Source organism: Ochlerotatus camptorhynchus, unplaced genomic scaffold (genome assembly GCF_037179485.1).
Source record: "Ochlerotatus camptorhynchus isolate MF236.1 unplaced genomic scaffold, CSIRO-AGI_Acam_v1.1 ptg000291l, whole genome shotgun sequence".
In the NCBI taxonomy this organism is placed as follows: domain Eukaryota; kingdom Metazoa; phylum Arthropoda; class Insecta; order Diptera; family Culicidae; genus Ochlerotatus; species Ochlerotatus camptorhynchus.
In genome coordinates this window covers 2,614,265-2,630,704 of record NW_027040780.1, presented here as the reverse complement: position 1 = coordinate 2,630,704, position 16,440 = coordinate 2,614,265, and the positions used below count along the sequence as shown (strand labels likewise).

At 41.0% G+C, this 16,440-nt stretch overlaps 1 protein-coding gene across 1 annotated transcript in view; it reads right to left on the bottom strand.

The window, feature by feature from the left end:
- GV1 overlaps positions 1-9,926 on the bottom strand; it is a 184,118-nt gene extending 174,192 nt beyond the window's left edge. The window contains exon 1 of the mRNA XM_065228461.1: positions 9,692-9,926. The gene's annotated coding sequence lies outside the window, so the exon portion shown is untranslated. The remainder of the gene's footprint in view (positions 1-9,691) is intronic.
- Positions 9,927-16,440: the final 6,514 nt, after the last annotated feature.

The following is a 16,440-nucleotide window of genomic DNA, read 5'->3' as shown; positions in this document are numbered from 1 at the left end:
GAAAAGGGTCAAATCTGGGTTCTCTCGGATTCTGGTCGATCTAATCGTGAGATTGCTCGGAAGATCAACGTATTAGCAAAGGTTGTTTGGAATTATCTAAAACAATTCCGAAGGAATATGGTTTCAAGGTACCTACTACGGGACATTCAAAATTGACAGCCAGACAAAAAGAACAAATTCGGGCCGAAGCAACGCAAAATCACGCGAAGGCTTACTGGCATACCGCGCCAGTAGTCAACCAAATCAATCACTCAAATAGAATACCGTAGCTAGAACCCCTGCGCAAAAACTGTATGAAAATCTGCTGACCAAGTCCGGTGGGTGCATACATATGGCTGATGAAACCTTTGGACAGCTTCTAGGACCGAAATTTTATAAGGCAAAGGCTCGAGGAGGGTCTCTGTCAAATGTGTTTTAGAGGATAAATTCGCACGCAAATATATAATCCAAAAGGTAATTTGCAGCTGCGGCTACAAGACAAAGGTGTTCGTCACTGAGAAAATGATGAACTCGGATGTTTACAAACCCGAATGTCTTCAGAAGCAAATTCTGCCCTTCATCCAGTCACATGGTGACATTTTGGCCGGATCTTGCGAGTTGTCACTACAGCCGGGAAGTACAATAATGGTACAATGACAACGGAGTCCAGTTTGTTTCGAAAACCCGCAAACCGCCCAATTGTCCCCAGTTCAGGCCCTATTGAAAACTACTGGGTAATTAACCACTTCATTCGAGCACTTAAAATGACGTTTACTACCACTCGAACTTTGAAATAAAACATTATTTTGAGATTTTTTCTTCTAGGACCTCGAGATAAGTAGCCAATATTTGTGCGTTTCATAGAAAAATAGAAATTAGTTGGTCCAGTTTTGTAAAATCGCTGGTAGAAAGTCACACCAAAACTGCTTGACAAAGTGGTCAATTATGAAGAGGAAACTGAAAGTAAAAGGTACAGTCATCAAAACGGCAGTGGGAAACCGCAACGAATAATTCGTTTCGGATTTTTTCTTAAAACATAAGGAATAATACGCACTTAAGTGAAACCCGTTTTCAAATCCAAAATAGACCCAAATGATGTTGTTACATAACTATGCTTGCTTTACAGGGTGTTCAATAAGTTCGAATACAACTTTTCATCGTTGTGTAGGTACGCATCATGTGCAGTAGACTAGGACAGTAGGAGAGTCATTTTGTCATGTATTTTATCCAAATTCCCCATACAAAATTCAAACTAAAAGCGCCAGTTCGTGTTAAATCCGAATGAGCTGAAATTTTCAGAGAGTGGTTGTCTCACCTAATGGCACAAATTTAGGGGTTGGCCCATGGAAAATTAGAACTTTTATTTTGTGGGCCAGTCTAATGTGCAGTCTATGTATTGGTATTGGTGTTAACTTTTGCCTTATATATAGGCTAACCGACGCGCACAGTGTCAACTTGCTGTCATTTGTTGTTTATTAGCCGTCCGAGCGGGTTCGTCGAAAAAATGAACCGCTCGATTCGGAAGACCGCTGCTGACCTGGATGTGTCGATCGGGACTGCCCACACCATCATGACAAAGAACCTGGGATACAACTACAAGACTACAACGAAGAGGAGGCTGAACAGAGCCAAACTGATACTCTCGCGGCATGCATGTCAGGAGTTCGTGCTTTCTGATGAGAAACTACTTGTCTCGCACAATGTCCAAAATGATCGGCTGTGGATGCCGACATTGGCCAGCATCCCCCCATCACAAATAAACATCCCGCGATTCCAAAGCGCCGCGTCGGTGATGGTTTGGGTTGGCGTATCTTGGCGTGGGAAGCTCCCACTGGTGTTTATCGAGAAAAACGTGAAAATCAATGCTGCGTACTATAAGACCGAGGTTCTAGAGAAGTTTGTGGCCCCGGCACTTTGGGACCTCTACGGGAAGGATCATTACGTCTTTCAACAGGACGGAGCACTGGCCTACACGGCGAATATCGTCCAAGCGTGGTTTCGGGAGAATTTGACTGATTTTCTCGATAAGACTTTGTGGCCTCCCAGCTCCCGAACCTTAATCCCTTGGACTTTTGACGTAGGACTACGTTTGTGATTTCTATATGGGGGTACATCTTGTGAAAACCGAAAATGGAACATGTAACAAAATTATGAAAGGTTTTGAACGCTAATAACTCAACTGCCCCTGGACCAATTTCAATAATTTTATCACCAATCGATCAGATATATTTCTACGCATTTGTCAAATTTAAGACGTTATCATTTTTCAAAATGCCACTATTGAAAATTTCACGAATGTGCAACTGTTGTTTTGAGCACCGATTGCCTGTGAAAAGCGATTTCCCTGACACAGATTTCAAAGTTGAATTCCATCCGGTGTTTATTCCATCACAGCATGGTGAGTGGTGGCGTTCTCCAGTATACAACGAAGGGCTGTCTGGAAAATACGAGCTGCAGCCCACATGAGCATCCAAATAAAGAAGAAGAAGCCGCACCGCTATTGATCGGAATCAGTAGTTCTTCGTGAGTTGCTGTGGGCCAACTATGCCAAGCCCGTCTTACTAAAGAGTATAAACAGAGAGAACCCCGCCCAAATGCGAGAGATATCATTGTTTACAAAAGCTGTTACGCCCTAATTCCAGCTCTATCTAGATATAAGACCACGTAGTTCTACATCACCATTGCGTACAACCCCTGTCCCTTGTAATTTTTTGTATGGTCGTACATGCTGGCTAAGCACAGCGAACATCAAGTGAGCACTATGGACCAATTTAAGAAGCTCATTTCCAAGATCTGGGAAGAGATGGCGATATGTTAAATAAGATTAGCGTTGGATTAGCATTTAGATGAGTACGGCAAATTTCGGCCTCGGCAATACCTTAACCTATTATCGTCAGGGGAGTGAACAAAGCCCTAGAGCACTCAAATTTGGCCAATAGATGCTCTGAAACCCAATGTATCCACATGTCAAAATTGAGCTCTCAAGGACGTTGTTTACCCCCTGACGATAATAGGTTAAGGTATTGCCGAAGTCACGAATTAACAACCAGAGGGCTTCACGGAGATGTTTTATCACCTGAAAATATTTTGAATATCACTGATCAACATGACTTTAAGGGTTTCTGAGCCGGCGTCGGTGGTGTAGTGGTAAGCGTGACTGCTTTCTAACACCCCAATAGGTCTGGGTTCAATCCCAGCCGAGGTCGGTGGGATTTTTCTGAGGCATAAAAATCTCTGGTCACGTCTTCCTTCGGAAGGGAAGTAAAGCCGCTGGTCCCGGCCCATTTGTGTTTGAATGGGTGCGATATCCTGTGTGGAAGTTGCCTTCCTGCACATTCGGTTGCCGTCAATGGATGGCAATCGATGTCCGTCGGTGATTGGCATTAGATTGCGGAACAGAGACCGACGTTAAATAAAGGAATGAAGATGACTTTAAGGGTGAATATTTAAAACATATTATTTGAATTCAAGAACTTCATAATAATGCATAATTAGTCTGCAATTATTTCTTGAAAAAATACCTGCCAGAAATCGGATTCCTGAACACAACGCGATCTTAATAAAAACGCCTGGTAATTCAGAAGTGTTGAACGAATATCTTGAGCGCTTAATGGAAATCTTATTCAAATGATTATATAGTCACTTCTTTCTAATTCGATATTGAAGGGACGCTAGCGTTAGGGAGGATATTGAATTAGGGGGGTTTATTTGGGAAATGTTTATGGGGAGAGTGGTCCAAGTATTCCAAGTAGGGGGGCCTCATATCCTAGTCAGTAAATGCACGGTATTACCAAGCCGGAGGTGGAGGGTTCGATTCCCGGTACCGGTCGAGGGAATCTTTCGGGTTGGAAATTTTCTCGACTTTCCTGGGCATATAGCACGCAATAAGCTAATATGCGCTGCGTAATAAGCTTGAGATGCGAATAAGAAGAAGAAGTGGTCCAAGTAGCCTGAATTTTCATTGAGCTAGGGATACAATCGAGGAAGAAATCGAGTAAAGGAGAGATCATTGTACATCCAGAGGATTGTATGGAGATGTTGAATTTATTATCTTCAGAATAAATCCTGATGGACCAGAAGTCTTATATAGTAAAAACAAAATCCAAAGGACATTATGTAGTGGCGCCGGTGATAACCATGATTGCCTCTCACCTCAGCAGGCCCAGTCGGCACCGCCGGATGTTCTGAGACATAACATCTCTGATCACGGAAGGGAAGTAAAGCCGTTGCCCGAGCAAAGTCGGTTAACAAAATGAAAGCAAATCGATATTAAAGTGTGCAGTTCCTTATCATAATGAAAACTCATTTTGATTTCAAATGTTGCGACATAAGTCGGATATCATATTGTGCTTTCATTATGCAGTCAAGACTTTTTAAATGAAAGCAACTTAACTTGAAGTTCTGCTGTTTACGTCTTGTTTTAAATTTAATTGAAATTCATCTGTCGTTGAACTAATGATGATTGTTTATTTGATTTGTTTGACACATTTTAGGTCATTCGTGACTTTCCCGGGGTGAGATTGGAGCCCAAGTCTTTCAGCTTGAGAAACATGAATGGTAACCATTTACTCCAGGCCCGTATTCAGTTAAACATTATGAATGCAAAATCAGTAACCAAATTGATTTCATTGAAAGCAGTATTAGTTTTCCGTTTGCTTCAACAGTGTAAAATTTGCTCTCATTTTTGCTGTGTTAACCGTTAAGTCAACCAAAATGAGATCAACTGGAGTATTCAAAATAAGTTCCATCATAACAGCAAATTTTGATTTCAATTTGATCTTTAGCTTTGCTCGGGTGGTCCCCAGTTCATGAGTTGATGGGTCGATAGGTAGGCTCCAGGTGTGGGAGCTGCCTCCCTAGCATCGGTAGCATTGGTTTTCAGCACGGAAAACAAGATCGACAGAAAACAAATCAAGGAAAAAAAGCAAAACCAAAATCCAAAGAACATTATGAAGATCATTGATTTCCTGGAAAAGATTATGAGAAGTCTGGTAACAAGTAAAAATATGTGGTCATCGAGATTTCAATTGTTGTATGGTTGGAGATCTTCAGAATAATACCCAATACACTTGAAGCCTTGAAAACAGCAATATCAAGAGGATTTTATAGCTATTTGTTCAAGATTTCAATTTGATCAGGCACCATTATAAAGACCGTTTACTACACACCTGGTATTTCTCAAGATACCAGGTTGCTCACAAATTACTCAATAGACCTTCAGGTTATCGTAAATCTGCAAAATTTACCCATGATGTTTTGTTTTAGACTCTAGCCTGATCAAGTATCATTCTGAACATTTTCAACTGCTCATCAATGCAATTCACATCACCCCTCATCAATGCAATTCACATCACATGATTTTGAAGATCTTCATCTGGCCAACATATCAAGAGATGAAATTCTCATTTCAAAACTCATATTCTCTCAATTATCAGGTTGCTTAGAATTTATTCAGAAGACCCACAGATTATCAGATATCTCTAAAAGTCCTCAAATATTTGTTCATGAGTTCAGCTTGATCAGGTATCATTCTGAAAATCTTCATCTGTCCAACAATTCAAATCGCATCTCTCACTTATTCTCTCCTCATACCAGGTTGGTCAAAAATTACTGCAAAGACCTCCAGATGATCGAAGATATCCAAAATTCCACTGCCCAACAATTCAAATCATGTCTCCCATGCATTTTTCAAGATACTAGGTTGCTCAGAAATTATTCAAAAGACCTGCAAGTGATCATAGATCTCCAAAATATTCTGAAGATCAGAGTTGGTTGGAAATGCTGTCTTTTTTTTTTTTTTTTTCTTTGGTTTGTTTTTTCCGTCGATCTTGTTTTCCGTGCTGAGCACCAATGCTACCGACGTGCCAGGAAGGCAGCTCCCACACCTGGACCCTACCTATCGACCCATCGACTCATGAACCGGGGACCAACGGCTTTACTTCCCATCCGAAGGAAGGCGTGATCAGAGATGTTATGCCTCAGAACATCCCGGCGGCGCCGACTGGTATTGAACCCAGGCCTGCTGGGGTGAGAGGTAATCACGCTTACCACTACACCACCGGCGCCGTTAAAATGCTATCTAACATGAAGCTTTAGTGTGATAATTTATTAGCTAGACAATGATCTTAGAAGAGGGTATGTGGATAGTTCCGTTAGAGTACGGCAGTATGAAAATTGAATAGAAGTTGAAAAGGTAGTTATGAAACGACGCTAGAACTAGTCCAAAGGTGGGCGCACACTTTTTGCCTGTGGATTTGAAGGCATAATTCAAATCTCCGCGTACATCGTACGAGTTAGGCAAAAGGTGTGCGTTTGACTTTGTGCTGTTGCATTAATGGCCCATCGGTCATTTTCAACTTCTTTTCAATTTTCATACTGCCGTACTCTAACGGAACTATTCACCTACCCTCTTCTAAGATCATTATCTATCTAATAAATTAACTCCCCAAACCTTCATGTTAGATAGCATTTCCAACCAACTCTGAAAATTGCAAAACTTCGCGTATGAAGTAACATAAAAACACTTTGAATTCTGAAGATATTTGCTTAAGACTTCAGCTTGATCAGGTATCATTCTAAAGATCTTCAACCGCCAATCAATTCAAATCACATCTCCTAGTTATTTTCTCATATACCTTTATTAATTATCAAAAATTCTTCAGTTGATCAAAGATCTCCAAAAAGTCCGTACAATATTTGTATAAGAGTTCAGCTTGATCAGACATCATAATCTTCATCTGCCCAACATTTCAAATCACTTCTTTTCGATATTCTCTCAAATAGCAGGTTTCCCAAGTAACATTGCAAGTTTTATCGAGGTTTTAAAGCATGCGACAAGTATAAATCATGGTCTACAGAACCCTCATAAAACCAAAATTGTTACTTGGGTTTCTCTTCCAGTTGATTATCGTTCTCAAAAAATCCCCAAGATGTTTGGTTTGAACTTCAGGTTGATCACGTATCATTATGAACATTTTCAACTGCTCATCAATTCAAATCATATCACCGTATCATATTTTTTCAAAAAAAAAAACATTTCCCAGATATTCTCTCAAATTCCAGGGTTCTGGAAAATTATTTCGAAGACCTTTAAGTGATTGCAAATTTTATAAAATTTCTCAGGATGTTTGTTAAAATTTTCATAGTGATCATGTATGATTTTGAAGATCTTTTTCTGCCGAACATTTCAAATGGCAGGTTGCTCATCAATTTCTCAGAAGACTTCCAGGTGGTCAGACATCTTCCTAAGTTCTCAAATATTTGTTCATGATTTCTGTAAATCTTTTACTGTTCAACAATTTATATCGCATCTCCCAGTTATTCTCTCATCATACCAGGTTGGTCAGAAATTATTCAAAAGACCTCCAAAATTCATAGATCTCCAAAATATCCTCAAGATATTTATATAAGACTTCAACTTGATCATTCTGAAGATCACAAACTGCCCAAAAATTAAAATCATATCTCCCAGTTATTTTCTCATATACCTGATTGCTCAGAAATTATTCGAAAAATATCCAGGTATCCCCTTACAATCCTCTAAATAAATGCAATTATTAATCTCGAGTAAACCGCGAGTATTCGGCCCCAATTATACTAACTTTAGTGGTATAAAAATATTATCAAAAATAACATGTAAAGTAATTTGGCTCCGCAAAGCTACCACATTTGAGCCTTGACAAATAAATCTATATATACATATATAAAAATGAATTTCTGTCTGTCTGTCTGACCCTTATAAACTAGGAAACTACTTAACCGATCGATGTGAACATTTGTATGCAGGGGTTTTTGGGGCCGGGAAAGGTTCTTATGATGGTTTGAGACCTTTCCTCCTTCTGTAGGGGGGGGGGGGGGGGCTCACATACAAATGAAACAGAAATTTCTGCATAACTAGATAATTGATCAAGCAAATGGAACCAAATTTGGTATGTGGAGGTATAAGGAGATGGTAATAGGGGATAGCCCCTTAGAAAAGAGGGGGGGGGGGGCTACGTACAATATTGTATGCTTTTTTTAAATCGGCGCATAAAGTCATGCTAATATTGAATCGCGAGCAAGGCCGGGCACAATCAGCTAGTAGATTATAAAAGAAACATTACCGATTTATGCGATATTTTGGTTAAATTTACATGAAAGTCGTGTAAAATTGCCGCAAGTCTAACGTTTATGATGTGTGTGCTATATATCAAAATTTAAATGATTTTTTCATATGGTTTTGAAAGCCTCAAAATGTTTTTTTTTTTCAATATTTCAGCTTGATCAGGTATCATTCTAAAGATATCCAAATATTCCATAATCCATATCGCATCTATCAAATTTTCTCCCATATAGAACACGGCAGTTTAGAAATTATTCCAAAGCTCATCATGTGTTTTAAGATCTGCATTAAGTCGTCTGAATTTTTTTTGACATCTTAATAGTTGATCAGGTACTATTGTTCTGAAGATCTCAAACTATTCATCCATTCAAATCAATTTTCTCGGATATTCTCTCATGATGCTAGGTGGCTCCGAAAATATTTCAAAGACCATCAGGTGAGATCAGAGATATATGTTTTCTAGGCTTCTGGTTGATCAATTTTGTACTGAAAATTTGCAACTATGCCAGAATTCAAATCTACTAAGCAATGAGTCACTTGGTATGGTTATTCACAGCCTACCTTAGGATGCCTTCGTCATCTTACCTTTCTATATCACTTTGTTTATCTCCACCAAGCACAAATTGGCTCAAAATGTTTAAAATGCATCATTGGTTATTGCATTTACTCTATGCTTCTTGTTTATAACTTACTCAAATCCAATACTACAGTAAAATAATAAGGCTCCGGATATTAAAGCCCGACCTGCAATTCACTTGTTTCGATATTGAAATGTTGGGAACTGCATGTCGAAGCAACCAACTCTTAGCAAATTTTATTATGAACATTCGGGTAAACAATCAAAAACACATTATAAAATAATACAAATTTTGAACAAGAAAGACAAAAACCCAACTGGTAAAACTTTTCATCATGCATCGCTAGAGACACTCTTTGCACGCCTATGGATAAAAAAGTCAAGCCCGTAAATTAATGATTACATAAAGCGCTCCCCAACCGTTCAGGCTATTCTAAGCACAGCAGATTCCTTGATTGCAACAGAATCGAAGGCCCATCGAGTGTGTTGCATCAATACATCAATTCGCGCAATCAGCAGCTACTCAGCTGTTCAAAAGTGGGTACTCTCTGTATGCAGGCAGCATCATTGACAGGCACCGACGACGTGTGGCATTCATTCGCACAACCATCCAACCAGATGACCAGCTGGCCCCGCGGTGGTGATGATGTTTCTCAGATGTAACACGGTCCCGGACAGCACAGTGTCAATGCTAATTGTTTGCCAAGAAACAAGCTGCCAAACAAAGCGCGAATTCTCATCAAAACACAAGCGCGCACGACGAAGCGACAAACGGCGATTTTCAATGATTATGCACTTTTCTGAACACATGACCTCACGGCGACGGCGGCGGCATAATCAAACCGTTGAGCCGCTGGCTGTCGCCATTGCGAAGTTTTTCCATTTTCAATAACACACTACTCGAAACAATTGACATGTTTAAGCGTAGACAGGCGGCACCAGGTTTTGGCTAACACTCACTGTGACCCTGGTGGGATGCTATCAATCAAAGCTTCAACAAACCATGACATTCTTCGCCACTTCCAGCAACTTACGAGAATTGATAATTTTCTGCAACTTCCGAAGATTCACTTTTTCTCTGTTTTAATATATCAACTGCAAACTGCCACTATTCAATTCACTGGCATTCACTTTACTAAGCTGAGAGAACCACTGACTGCATGCAAGCAAGTGTTGACAAGCCAATCCGACGTTATCGTTCTTCTCCAAAAAACTCCTAAGTCAAAAATCCACACGGCGTCGTGAGCCACTCGAAATGTGCGCGCGTGATAAACCCGGTGACGACAAAAATCGTACTAAAAGTTTCAAAACAGAGGAAACGTATTAAAGTTTGTTGTGATTTTGCAGCTTCGCTTTTCTCGCTGCGGCGGATCACTTGCAGCGGGGAGCCTCGGGATCGACCGCGCGAGAGCGAGAGCCATCATCACAGAGAGACATGGGGTCGGAGGTCCCCGGCCAGCCGGGAGAAGGTCCCCTTGATGGAGATAGAGAGCTTGCCGTGTTCGCTTCTTTCTCTTTTAAAATTAGGGGAGCTCTCGTGTTTGGCTGGATTTTGGCTGATATCAGAGTGGGTGCCGTGCTGACGGTGGACCGGCTCAGTGTGGATGACCAGCGAGCACAACCGGTCACTCACTCTCAATCAGGAGCGCGTGTTTGCACGTAATGCGTATTTCAGAGAAGCGCGTGGACAGATCGTTGACCATGTGCGAGCATGGACGTCGACGAGAGCGAGAGTGCTCGGTGATATTATGTCACTTTATTGGTATCTACCGGGTGTTCGCCTTTGCTGGAAACGTAATATCGCGGCAATATTATGTTGACGCCGAGGAACTGGAAGAGAGCACATATGACGATGGGTCGGTGATATGTACGCAATTTGATCTCTCTGAGAAACCTGAGCTTACAGAGCCACACACGGTTGATCGTTGCTTGTTGAGTGACCGTTGAGGGGTACGATCAGTTGGTTAACTTGTATGCAAGTTTTAATTACTATGCGTCTCCGAATCAACGTGTTTCATTGTTGTTTTACATCAACAGGCTGGATGAAGCCCCAATGATGTTAACTTTATCAACTATAGTAAAAAAAAAATACATTCAAGTATGGTCACAACATTAAAAAACATATATTTTAAAGTCAGTTACTCCTGCCGGCGAAAAACAGAAGAAAACTTTCGACGAAGCGCATCACGGGAGAGATGAAAGTCGAAAACATATGCAACTCTGTAGTCCGCAAATCGCACCGTATGCTCCATATTTTGTGCGACGTAGAGGCAGTCTTAGTATAAGGTTATTACAAAGCGGCCGGGGTTGAACATTCAGGTCAATTTGCCTCAGGATAGCCTCTCAATCTGTCCTTCCTTGCAGGATATCGGCCACGGTTAGGACTCTGCTTGCGTCTCTTCTAGTCCCAAGAAGTGATAATGGCTTTCATAACTAGGTAATCGAGATCATTCCAAGGAAATCTACGCAACGCAAAACGAAGAAAGCGATGTTGAACAGATTCAATTCTCTCGGCACCGTTGGTGTAGTTTGGGTTCCAAACCGCTGAACAATACTCAAGCGTCGTTTGAACAAGCAAACAATAGAGAGATTTTAGACAGTAGATATCAGTGAAATTTGTAACATGTGCAATGTGTTGCTTGAGTGAAATATGCGAATCTAAGATCACACCCAAGCCTTTCACCTGATGCACGCGTTCGATTGGCAAGCCAAGCAGGTCATAACTAAATATTATCGGTTGTTGTTTTCGTGAGAACGTAATAGCGGAGAATTTGGCTGGGTTCACTACCATTCTGTTTAACCTGCACCAACTAGCGAAAACATTCAGCTGACGTTGAAGAAAGTGCAGATTTTGAGGTCATCTGCATATGATAACCGAGGAGCTTCGATGACCAGATGCACGTCGTTGAAGTACAGTATAAAAATTAACGGTCCCATGTGGCTTCCCTGAGGTATGCCTGATGTGGCGAAGAAGCTAGCTGATCTGCAATCTCATATGGCAACCTTTAGTTGCCGATCGGTAAGATATGATCGAAACCAACTCAGAAGATTACCGCATACACCGAGCTTGCCGAGTTTAGCAATTGCAATAGCATGGTTCAACTTGTCGAATGCTGCGGATAGGTCTGAATAAATAACGTCCGTTTGAACCCGATCCGACATGCTTTCGGTTATATCCCAAGTAACATTTTAGATGCCTTGTTGGAAACTTGAAAAGCATTCACGACTGACTCACTGGTACATGTAATTCAGCCTCACATAATGTAGTTCAGAGGAAACGTGCGAAACTTCGTAAATCTTCTCAATGCTGCTCTCTTGATTGACTTCAGCCTACGTAGCTCTCTCGTCTGCCAGGGAGGGTGAGACACTTTGTGGTGAGTTCTTTTCGGGACATGTGAAAAGGTTTGCGCTGCAGCCTCGACGTCATCTGAATCAAGGATGTTCTCCCATACCATGCTAGACAGTACATCTATGATGCTACGGTGGTCAGTTTTAAAGAAATCATAAGAAACCGTAGCAGGATAATTGTCGAAATCACGGAGTTTGTCCTCAACAAAGACAATTAGAGGAGGGTGATGTGGAACTAGCTTAGTTAGTGCACAAGGAGCCGAGGAAATTAATGGAGCCCTGTCCTGTGTGCTCACGAAGCAGAGGTCCAAACTACGATCATTTTCGTTAACTACATGGTTAATTTGAGAAAACGTCGCAGCGCTGTAGTTGTCGAGAAGGCTTATAGCTCCTGCGTGAAATGTAGAGCTATCAGAATCTGGGTAGAGGAATCGGCTATGAGATGGACTCCACGAAACGCCTGGCAGATTGAAGTCACAAAAAATGAATATCTCATCAACTGGAGTGGCACTTTCTATAACTGTGAAAACTGACCGACAGTGAGTATCGATAATGAACTCATCGAATCCCGGAGTCGATCAGGTGGAATGTACAGAGCGCATAGAAATAGTGTGCGATCACCCAGATTGATGGCTGTCCAAACCTGCTCCACATAGTTTCATGAGTCGTTCTCGATGGCCTTTGCCTCCAACCCGCCACGGACAGCTACAAGGACACCTCCACCTGTAGATTTACGGCTGTTGTTAGGATTCCGATCGCAACGAAAGACCTCGTAGTCAGGACCGAAGACTTGACTGGAAAGCGGTCGATAATCGAGCCGTGTTTCGCACAGGACAATTACATTATAGAAACAATCCGATTCAGCTAGGCGGTACTCTTCATCATTAGAATTCATTCCCCCGGCCTTTTGGTAGAAGATCACGACGTCCTGCTTGCGGCAAAGAATCGAACGACTGCTTTCCCTGGAAATCACAGATCCATCAGGCAATAACTGACCATCATCAAGTCTCATTGGATACTCGCCATAGTGAGTACGTTGGAAGACCCCCTTTCCACATCCGACAACAGGTCCGGAACGACTATGATGAACGAAGGCTGCTAATGGCAGGACTGAGACGGAGGGATTGGGGGCTTCCATGGGGCTTTCTACGGCGCGTTCCGGGTTCCCAGGATTGAGAGTTTTAGAGGCATCATCACAATGACTAACACAGTTCGAATTGCTGAAAATTTGATCGGCATCAGGCAGTTAATAGTCAATATATTGATTGTACTTGCCTGTAGAGGCAAGGTGAAAGACTCCTGATTAATATCCAGCCACAGGTCCAGGACGACTATGCTGAACGCTGGCAGGAATCGGCACGACTGGGCTGGAGGAACCAGAAGCTTCCAAAGAGCAGTCTATTGTGCGTCCCGGAGATGAATTAGGATTGTTCGAACAGTAAAGCGGATGTTGTGAATGAGCAGTATCAGAAGTGCTTCTTAACTGGAAATAGCCGGCAGATGCTTAAGTCATTGCACTGGAACAAGGAAGCTGATCAAGGAAATTACTGTAACTAATGTATGCATACTTGCCTGAAAACGATGGTTGGGAGACCCCACCACCGAACTCGACCGCAGGTCCAGAACGATCAACGGAAATAGAAAGACTTTTATGGCGGGAAACAGTTAGCGCGACAGTGCACACAGCACAGCCCTGTGCTTAGGCAGTGCGTTCTGGTTTACAGCGTTCCAATTCACAACGCGGCATCCAATTTTGAATCAGCATACTGGGTCTAGTCCGGAGATGGGAGTTGAGAAGTCGGAAGGTCCCGGAACAGGAGAGATCGTGTTATGATTCTTATCATGTATTGTTCAATCAGTCCGCATCGTGCTCTCTTGCCGTACGGATCTATTTGCTTTTTGCTGAAGGAAGTGTTACTACTACCTAAAGCTACAACAAATTTAAACAGCACTTTTCAGTGCTCAATCTGTAAAAAAAAAATCTACCTTGTTCAACTATTATTCCTCTTCGATCCTTGTTTGAACCCTACCCGAGGTAATCCTTCTTGGATATCGATTTGGAAAATTCCTCTTCGATCCTTCAGATTCTTATAGTAATCTGCTTGGAAGTCAATTTGGATTAAAATTTACTGCCGCCATGGCACCTAAACGCAAAAGAAAGGGGCAAACTCTTGACCCCCCTTCTGATGAAATTAATTTGAGTAATCAATTTGATTTGCTCACAGATGATGAGAATGATCCATCATCCAAGAAAAATTCTAGTAAACTTTCCCGGCTTAATGCTAAGAAGGAAAAGATTCCCCCTATTGTGATAACCACTTCCGATTTCCATGCTCTTCGCATGGAACTTTTGAATTTCGTGAAAGTTAAGTTTTCACTGCAAATTGGACGTCGGGCTGAAAACTTGGACGGATTTAAATGTCTTCTCAAATATCTTACTGAGAAGCAGCATAAATTGTTTACTTACGATACTAAAACTGAACGTGCGTTCAAGGTTGTCATGAAAGGACTTCCCAGTGGTGAATCCCTGGATCAGATCAAAGATGAACTGGCAAAATTACTTGGAGTTGTGCCACTCCAAGTAATCAAAATGAAAATGAAATCCCGTCCTGGCGATTCACACAACGGGATTTCTAATAATTTTTATTTAGTTCACTTCAAGTCTAGTGAACTAAACAACCTTAAGGCCTTAGAAAAAGCTAGCCTTATGCTCCATGTCCGAGTGAAGTGGGAACACTTCAGGAAGACTGGAGGAAATTTCCAAAACCTCACTCAGTGCCGTAAGTGCCAGGGATGGGGTCACGGATCTATAAATTGCTACATGCCAGCTAAATGCATGAATTGTGGTGATTCCTCTCACGCAAAGGACGACTGTCATTTGAAGAAAGATCCTAAGAAATTTAAATGTTCAAATTGTGGTGAAAACCACAAATCCAATTTTTGGGAATGTAAGACTCGCAAAGCGATCCTACAATTTCGTTCTAACCGACAGGTAGGAAACGCTCCACGTTTCCGACCGGATACAAATTCCTCTGCTGTTAACAACGGTCAGGAGGAACAAATTCTACATTCATACCCTTAGGTACAAATATCACCCCTGCTTCAAATTTTTCATCTGTATCTATATCTACTCCCCTCGCTGCTAACAATGTTCAGCGAGTTAATGGTGCTACCTATGCTACTATTGCAGCGGGTAGAAATCAAAATACTAACCAACGTAATTCTAACGGAAATTTTGACAATTTTGACTTAGGAAGCATTACTGCCCCTAAAATGGAATTTTTACAGAAATCATTAATTGACATGATTTCTGATTTGCTTAAATCTAACTTCATGTTTGATGCTATTCAAACTGGGGTAAAATTTGCAAATAATATTGTCATGAGTTTAAAATTCAGTATTGGTTTTTAAAGCATTAAATATTTTAAATTGGAATGCTCGATCTCTTAAAGATAATGAAGACGAGCTATTTAACTTTTTGAGAGTTCATAACGTGCATATTGAAATTTAAAAAATTTTATTCAATTTTCATTGAAATTTAAAAAATCATAGACATGATCGTCTTGATGGACCCTGTGGTGGCGTTGCCATCATTGTTCATAGACAAATCAGACATAAAATTCTTTCTTCATTTGAAACCAAAGTTTTTGAAACTTTGGGAGTTTCTGTTGAAACAAAATTTGGACAACTTACGTTTATAGCTGCCTATTTGCCATTTCAATGCGTAGACCAGCAAAAGAATTTTCTTAAGAGTGACCTTCAGAAACTTACCCGTCATAGGTCTAAATTCTTCATTATTGGTGATTTCAATGCAAAACACCGCTCATGGAATAATGCTCAAAGAAATTCCAATGGTAATATTCTGTTTGATGATTGTTCTGCAGGTTATTACACTATTCAATATCCAAACAGCCCAACATGCTTTTCATCTGCAAGAAATCCCTCAACTATTGGTTTGGTCTTAACTGATTCATGTCATCTTTGTAGCCAATTGGTTACCCATGCTGACTTCGGTTCTGATTACCTTCCAGTAACTTTTGAAATATCCCAAGAAATAATTTGTAATCCCAACAGTTCTATTTTCAATTACCATAGAGCTGATTGGGAGCAATATCGAACATTTATGGAATATAGCTTCGATCTAAACATTCCTTTGCAAACCAAAGATGAAATTAATTATGCTCTTGAATCTCTGACTACTTCTATAGTTGAAGCAAGAGCTGCCTCAGTACCAAAATGCAAGGTTAAATTCGATTCAATTATAATAGACGACGATCTTCAGCTCTTGATCCGTCTTAAAAATGTCCGTAGGAGACAATATCAAAAAACACGCGATCCTGCCATGAAAGTTATCTGGCGGGATTTGCAAAAACAAATTAAAAAGCGATTCTCTGCCCTGAGGAACAACACTTTTGAAAATAATGTTTCTAAATTA